Source organism: Aythya ferina (assembly GCF_964211825.1).
Source record: "Aythya ferina genome assembly, chromosome: Z".
NCBI lineage: Eukaryota > Metazoa > Chordata > Aves > Anseriformes > Anatidae > Aythya > Aythya ferina.
In genome coordinates, this window is record NC_140299.1 from 25,244,750 (window position 1) to 25,253,792 (window position 9,043).

The window sequence follows — 9,043 nt, forward strand, 5'->3', positions numbered from 1 at the left end:
CCACACTCCTCTAACACTGAGCTGTCTTTAAAAGCAGGGACTGAGAGCTGTGCCACGGAATACCTAGCAGCCATTGTTCAAAACATGCTCCTAAAGAGGAGTTTAAATAAATAAATAAATAAATAAAGCATTCAAGTTTGTGGTCTAAAACAAGCAGAGGAGTTCAGATCTAGAAAAATATAAAATAAAAAATGCTTGACTACTGGACTATACCTACATAGACTGGGGTCCTCATAATTCCCAGGTGAGTAGCACAGCTCCCTTGACCAAGTCATTTTCAAGAGTTTACTACTAAAGTTGACCATCCCAAAAGATTCAGTTCTGTTCAAGTGGTCTGCATGACAAAAGAGGCAAAAGAGAAAGTGTACGTGTTTAATATGTGGGTGATATAAGGCAGTTGAGTATCTTGAAAGAGAAGATGAGAAATCAAGCTATTTAGCAAACTGGAGAAAGTTTAGAAAAACATGCATTTCAGTATGAACATATTTCAATAAGGAAAAATGCAAAATAATACATGACAGCAGGAATTATCTGCTGCATAAACACAGGGAAAGGTAAAAGCTTTTCAACATTTCTGGAAGAGATGCAGAGGTTTTAGTGAATTATACTAGATGCGTTAGCCTAGCACGCATGACAAGGGTAACAGCCCTTACACTCTCCATATCACTAAGGCTTCATCTAGAAGCATTATTAGAGTTAGAAGCCATAGCTAGAAGCTACAATTAAAAGCATGAACAAATAGGAAAGACTTTGTGTAAAAACAGTGAAAAAGGCCAAAATGCGGTATGTCTGGATAGAACAAATTCAGGTGTTTTAACCTGAACAATATTGAGGGTGGTAATGGCAATAGTCTCCAAGCATATGGAAGACAGTGGAGGAAAGGAATGAACTTTTGCTTGGCAGACACAGCAAAATCTGATGGGCTTCAGTTGCAGCACAAAAAAAAAAAAAAAAAAAAAAAAAAAAAGCATAGTTCCCCACACCTCAGAAGATGTCTAACTTTGAGACAGAAACAGCTCTTGGCACAGGCTGCCTAGGGAGGCTGCCAGAGGTGCATCCCTAGAGGTCGGACACTGGACCAGGCAGTTCTGTCGCACATCCATCATGGAATTCTACAGAACTTTAATGTAGCAGCAATTTAGGATTTATTTTATGCTTTTGTGGTAAATCACAAGATTAGAATTGTATGATTCTTAACAGCATTTAATCATCAACCAGGTTCAACAGAATGATTTCAAGAGAATTTGCTACAATAGAAGCAGTGACTTTAGTTAAAGGTTTGAGAATGGCAAGGTTCACCCAAGACTTACTGCAGGGCCCTGGGGGGGAGGTTCTAAGTACAGTCATGCGCTTCCAAGGTGAATTACTCACCCCACTCCCTCACCCATGCTTGTCCACAGACGAGCTTGTTGCTCAGGGAGCTAGCCCCATGATCTGCTCCCCTCACGGGTACCCTGAGAGTTGTCCGAGCTTGGGGGGAGATTGGGAGCACAGCCTATTGCGGTCCCTGGAGAGCTCAAGGGGCTCTTTGCTTAGAAGAACTACTGACAGGACAGTAGTGAGACAATTGACTTTTCAATTGACTGTACCTTTTCATCCTGGCTATGGTTCAGATAAAGGAATTTTGGTATTTTCTACCAACCCTGCCATCCTGATCCATTGCAGATTGTACAGCTCTGGTACTGCAGGGTCGGAGACACAATCAGGGAGTGCCTGTTTGTACTCACCTGGTAATGCCTGCTGCCCACGGACAACAGAGGACTGATGTAACATCAGTCAGTCTTGAACCATAGCCGAGCTGGGGAACGAAATTTATCACCACAGAGATCAAGGGTTAGAGCCTGCTGCGATCCTTGGAGAGCTCAAACAGGCTTTTCTTCAGCCATTTTATTTATGAGATAAAATGGCTGGCTCATAGTCAAACTGTGACTCCTTACCATGTTCCTGAGCTCCAGCGTGAAAGGAATGGTCACACTGAGGCCTACAGCGGCTTGTAACCACGAGCAGGACTTATACCACGTGCAGGAATAGAGCATACTTGCCTCAACATCACGCAGGTACAGCTGATCCGGCCTCATATATACACATTACAGAAAGACACCTAAAAGTAGATGGAACAACCATCTTTTCCTTGGCAGAACTCATGCCTAAAGCTCACCCAACCACGTGGAAATTAAAAAAAAAAAAAAAGGCAAGATTCATGACACAGCTGAAGTGAACTACTCTGAATATCATCCCTCCACAGCAGCAATGAAGAAGTGATCCCCAGAGCCCCCTCAAAGAAGGGGGCTTCAGTGGCATGTATCAAACCTTTCAGGTCTTGCACTGCACATTAAAATGCAGTGGACTGAAAGAAGTAGATTATGATCCAGATAAAGCCATTTTGTCTGGCTTCCTACTTGTTCTTACTCCCATTTCTGAACACCTGCTGTTAACGCAATGCCTAAAGTACCTCAAATTTCTGACTAGACAATGGTGTTTATTTGGTGCACAAGTGACTCATTCAGGCAAAGAGAGGTCCGAGGTTTGGCCTGAAGCTGAGAACTGACAGATGGAGGTTGCATGACACCAGAGGTGAACTGGGGCCTGCTGGAAGCAACTGGGAGGGAAGCAGCAACTACTGAGCTGTAGTAAAGACTCAGAAGAGGTCTTTAACACTTGAGAAAAAGGAGAAGAAAATACACAGCTTATAGTCTAGTCATCCTAATGGCCCTCCTCCCTCCCGATCTCTCCAGGCATCCACTCTTTATAAGGCAGCCAGGACTGCACTATGGACAGAAAACACAAAGCAGATTCACTTGCTGTGTTCTCTTATGCGTACAATCTTTGCTACATACTGTCATTATATGTAATGGATAATTTGGATAAATCCAAATGATGGCTATAGCACTTCAGAGGAGATAGCATATTAGATGTGCAACTCCTGCCACTCCCCATTTTTCTAATGGTATCTCTAACCACAGTGGGAAAACAACAACAAACAATACCAATCAGTGGCTGAACTTTGCAGGTTACTTGCTAGCATGTCCTAGAATCCAGCATTTTGGGTCAAACATCACTGGAACTCAAAGTCCAAAAATCTAGAATCAATCAGCATAAGCATTGCCCTTAACAGGAAGAAAGAAAACTTCAACCGTGCAACAGTTTGGTTTCCTTATTGTTCTGCAGCTCCTGTAGACATTGCATTAGATGGAAGGAAACCCAATGACCCAGAGAAAGAGCCTCAATTAGTAAGGTTAACAGAAGCTGTATAGGTTGAAATTGGAAAAATAAGCACATTATTTATGTATCAATTACTGCTTGCTCCCCATTTCATCGGAAGGAAATAAAATTTCTCATCCTTCCTAACAATCCAGCAGCCTCCTCCTGCCCCAATGTAATTAGTGGCAAATTTCACCACAGTTCTCCACAAGCAATCAAAAAGGCTACATAATTAAAAAAGTAATTAGTTTACACAGATAGATGTGAGTGGGTAGATTAGTTTATGAAAATAATATGAAATTCCTCTAGATGCTTTTAGAGGCTTGGCTTCCTGCTGTTTTACAGTTTCTACACACTTCCAGGGGAATGGGTTTAAAAAAAAAGAAAAAAAGAAAAGAAAAAAAAGAATTCAGTTTCAACAAAGATGGTACCTTTCAAAAATAATTTATCAGATGTGTCAATTTTGTAATTTGTCCTCTGAAAACAGAGGACACAGAAGATAAACTTCTTGTTTTTTGCATAAAAGCCATTGCCTCCACAAAAGGACTAGCATGTGTTACAATTCATTCTCTCAGATTGTTTACACAATACCTATCATCAGCTCATCTAGGCATCAGGCTGAAATGGTGCTGAACCAGGAAGAGAAAGACTTAACAACTATCACCCAGCACACTGCAGGATTTTTAAAAACTCCTGATACTGGGCTGGACCAAGGACAGCTCCTGCTACCAAGCTGGACCAAGAGGTCTCTCTTCCAAGCAGGTGACCCTCACATTCTGCATGTGCTGGCTCTTGCAATTTTCCCAGATGCAGGGAACTTGACTGCATCATTTGTGGCAGCAGGGAGCTGTATTCACCCTCTCTTGAGCTGGGGGTTGGATGGGGCAGGGGGCACAAAAGCCAGTAGCCAGTGCTAAAGGGAAAAGTGTAAGGAACAAGTATAACAATGATCCCTGGTGAAAACTAGGAGGATCTGCCAGGGAAATCAGTGAGCTGAAGGACTTCCAACCCCAAAGACTGCATCATGGCCAATAGCCACTAATGGACCTCACCTCCACGAATGCATCAAACATCACCAACACAATCATGACACAATCATGATAACCCAGAAAAAAAACATAGTAAGAATTGTAACCATCACAAGAGTGTAAACTGCCTTCTACACAGTACATAATAATAATAATAATAATAATAATAATAAAAACTTAGTTGAGCAAATTAAACAGCTGTAAACTTAAGTTTTATATTATTTTAAATTAAAAAGACATACACAAAACTGAAGTTTTAAGAAATGATATCAAATATATACCACTACCTATGTTGAACTCATTAAGTAATTTTTAAAGGACCCAAGCATCAACTCTTATTTTGTTTGTCTTTGCTACTTTTGGAGTGCCCCTCTCTGCTTTGAGGATGCTACTTTTGGAGTGCCCCTCTCTGCTTTTAGGACTATCAAGTCAACTGGAAATTTCTAGGTAATGTGAACTCATGAGAACACATGCTGAAGACATCTGGCATTACACACGTACCATTTGTTGCACTAGATGGAGCTATCAAAAAACACGAAGCTTGTCTAGTGACCAAAATGAAGCAATTTTCACATCAGTGAAAATCCTATTTCCTACTTCCCATCCTATTTCAAATCCCAGATTATTTGGTCAAAACCAACTTCAAATAAATAATCGGCAGCACTACCAGCTTACATAAAGTGTGATGGTGAACCCCTTCCATTTCTGAATATTATTGAGCATTTACAGATGTCATCACATTAGGTCCTTGCTGTGCCAGGGGCTGTACAAATAAAGGCGCAATAGTCCAATAGTCCAAAAGGGTTTATGGTCTCAATGTTCATGTGAACCACTAAATGAGACAAGCAAAGACTCAAAAAAAAAAAAAAAAAAAAAAAAAAAAAGAGTAACCAAGGCCATAAGTCTCTTAGCCAGAAGGAAACAATGCTCACACCACCCTGCTACTGCTGGAAGTCAAGTTTCTCACCACAGTTAGGCAGAGCTGAGACTACATGAGTAATTGGAAGGAGGACAACCAATGTTGTCACTTGGCTTTGAACTTAAGCACCTATGCAACAGCAACTACATGCAACAAAAACTGTGGGAAAAAATGCAGTCTTACAAGAGCAAAGGACAGCTGTGAAAGCAGAGGTGACAATAAAAATAGTGTATTATCTACGCATTTGTCCAATGGCAAATACAGCACCGCTAAACTATGAAGGGTTCCAAGGCAGAGACATTTCTCTTATGGATAACAGAGGGGCAAGAGGGAAGAATTCACATCCTAAATCCTAGCACCTTCAAAGGAGCCTACAGCTGAGCTGACATGGAAAATAAATTACCTTTCTAATGTTAAACTATCTTCTTATCATTAAAAGGAGTACTGCTAGAGTGGGGTCAAGACAAATTACAGAAATGAAGTCAAGGTAAAAAAAATGTCAAGACAGTTTTGCCAAGACTATACTTCAGGTGGATAAACAGAAGATTCCAGTCCCTTCTGCACCTTCCAGAAAGGCTCCTTATTCAATTTTAATGAAAAACTCATCTGGAGCTAGACCAATGCTGTCTATTTACGCTGCCAAATACAAAACTTTACTCAAAAAATGCAACATCATCAGCTGCCTATGATCAAGAGCACTTCACAGCTGGCTGAACTTCAAAGATATGTGCTGCTCTTCATATTGAGGTTCGTAACAAAAGCCAATCTACATTCAAGTTTTGTTTTTCCCTCATGAAACTCAAACAGAAAAAAAAAATAAATAATAAACAGTTCTGTGCCTCTATAGGCAAAAGCACTTGCACACAGGCCAGAGGCTTGATGAGACAAACATAGATAAACTCTACTTTGTTGTAGAGTAATTACTAGGCAGGGAGGTAGACTACTATCAGGGCCAGGTTACCAACAGCGATGCAGTTTTGTTTTGTTGTTCTTCAGTAAATCAGTTTCTCCAAGCTTTTCCATAATTCCTAAGCGTTTTAAGAGTTTTTCTCACAGTGGTGATGTCCAGATTATTTCAGTTCAGGAGTTCCACCCTTGGTGAAAGCTGTTAAGTGAAAAAATCACAATTAACTGAAGAAACAAGAAATACTTCCTTGTTGAGAAGCTTACACTCAAACATGCAAGCTTCAGAATTTCTTGATAATTTTAAGCACAGAACTTAATTCCAGGATGTTTTAAGTATGTAGTATGTTGTATTTACAGGTAGTTAATACTGTTAATCAAGCAGAAGCAACTATTTTCTTACAAGAGAAAAACTGCAGGCATTGCCAGATTAGCACGTGAAAAAGGTACTTTCAACATACTGCGGATTATTTATTTATTTATTTTTAAGTCTTCTGCACCAGAACTCAAATTGTGCTAAATCTAACTGAAGTGTCCAGGTGAAGAATGCAGGATGAAGAGGGGTAAGAGCTGGAGAGCCTCCTGGCAGGTATTTAGACCAACTGGATACACAAGAGTTGGTCTCCAGGCAGAGAATGAGTCCAAACACATTACTCAAGCCAAAGAATGAAACACACCCTACCTTCCAAAACCCAACAGCTGCCTGAGAGCATATACACTATGCTAAAAATGGAATTGTGGCTAGATGATCACAAAGGACAGCATGGTTTTGCAATTCAGGATAAAGGCTTACAAACATGACAAAACATTCACCTGCCAGCTATTTTTTTGAGCTATAACAAGGTGAGCGAAGTTGTACCAACGCTTATATATAGACAAGCCTTCTTCGAGCTCTTATTCCCACTAGGAATCTCAATAAGCAGTCCAAGGAACAAGCTAGTGTTTTCAAACATTGAGTTCAAAAAGGAACACACTTATCCTGACTGTATTGGGCTATTTTATCTCTGCCTCTCTAATTCTCCCCCTGCAGAGCACAAGGAAGACATACTCCGAAGACAGCACAGGAGAGAAGAGCAGTGACAGCTGGGAGCCATCCAAAGTAAAGAAGGCCACTTGCAGGAGGTTTCCTCCCCCAGCATGGCACCATCCCCAACACCAGCCTCTCTCTCCTGCAGGCTCTCACTGCTTCATTAGCTGTAAATAATGTAGCTTAGGAAGGAAGCAGAACTTTATTAACATTCAGAGAGGCCAGCACTGCACACTGAGACTCAATTTGCTGATTACCAGCCACCAAGCCCCGCCTTTTGTTCTGGCTCCCTCCTCAATTTGGACATCCTAAAACATGACTTTTGCTCCAGTTCCTCACCCCTCAAACAGTGGAAATGAACAGTAACAAAATGTCACTGCCACCTTTGCTTCCAGTGCTAGAAAAGAAAATCCATTACATCCAGCCTAAAATCATCTCCCGGTGTCCATCCGTGGCCCTGCCATCATCAGAGTATGAAAAGTGCAGTAGTTACGATGGAGTTGCTCAATTGCCTGACTCAAGGTCTTTCAGTCCAGTCTTACAAGATGCCTCTACTGCCATCATGTTCTCTGTCTCCTGTGGCTGCAAGACTAAATATTTTCATGTGGTGAGTCTCAGGTCTGCTTTCATGCAATTTTATCTATCCCAGTAATTCAAGGCTGAAAGTAATCCACCTACAGCAGAATGTGTTTATACTAGGTGAAGGTAAACCTAGTCAGACACTGATCATGTACACATACTACTTCTGATATGTTATTGCTCCATTGCGTTGTATGAAAACCTCAGTTAATCAAGAATACAGTTCCCCCAGTGCTTGCCACGAGGGGATGAAGCAGCTGCAGATTGGCTGCAATCATCAGCATACACCACTATTTCACCATGGGAGCCAAAGGAGGTCTTATGGCTCTACTTAATGGCTGGTCACTACTTTACAGTTAAATAAAATACTTCCGTACTTCAGTCCTCAAGCCCAAATGCTCTGCCAACACGCAAAGTACCCTCTGCTGATAGACAATTTGATGCCTTCTCCTCCTCTGGAGCATAAAGAAAAAAGGACTGAGTACTGTAGCTTCCTTGGCAACAGGGTGTGTAAAATTTTGAGTGCCGAGTCTCAGCTCCCCTTAGAACATGCTGTTTACAGTAAATACCTGCTACAGCTAACCTGTACTTTCAGTTGTGAAGGGTCAGCTAGATTTAAATGTGAAGAATTCCGCAAGTCTCATGATGAGGTCTGTATGACTCCTTGTGAGAGCTGGAACATGGGAAAGCAGTCCCACACCCACAATTAGTTTAGGAGGCAAAGATACTTATTTTTAGAGGACATCAGTTCAAACACTGTAAGCCATGATCACAAAATTAGCCACTGGGCAGACTAATTGGGAAGAGGGTCATCTACAAGAAGAGTTTGTGGCTCCTCAGATCCGAGCATGCAGGCTAAGCAAACCATGGTAGGAGGTCTGAAAATGAAGACCTACAGGAGAAGAGATTTTCAGAAAACATCTTACCTCTTTCCAGCCAGTAGCAGAGAGGCCCTGGGACACCTGCCAGCCTTTTTTTTTTTTTTTTTTTTCATTAACCAGAATTTGCAATTTCTTCCAATAGAATTAATCATCCAAAAATATATTTATATTTTTTTCCAACCCCCCCCAGGAGGTGATCATTAAAAAGAAAACAAAACAATTTTGAGAGCATTGTTCTTAGGATTACTTTGGAGTTCCTAACATGCATGATGGTCATGAGTAGAACGGATGGCACTGCATGTCTCCACTATGTTAGAAAGTACCAACATGGGTGATGGACATCAGTGTTTGTGAGGTGTTTCTGAAAATATATGTGTTATGGATATATTTACAAAATGCATATACATGTTGTAATACATACAACATATATATGTATAACGTATATATGTATGCATATATGTATACGTACATATACATACACATATATAAATAGCTTAAGGCTATG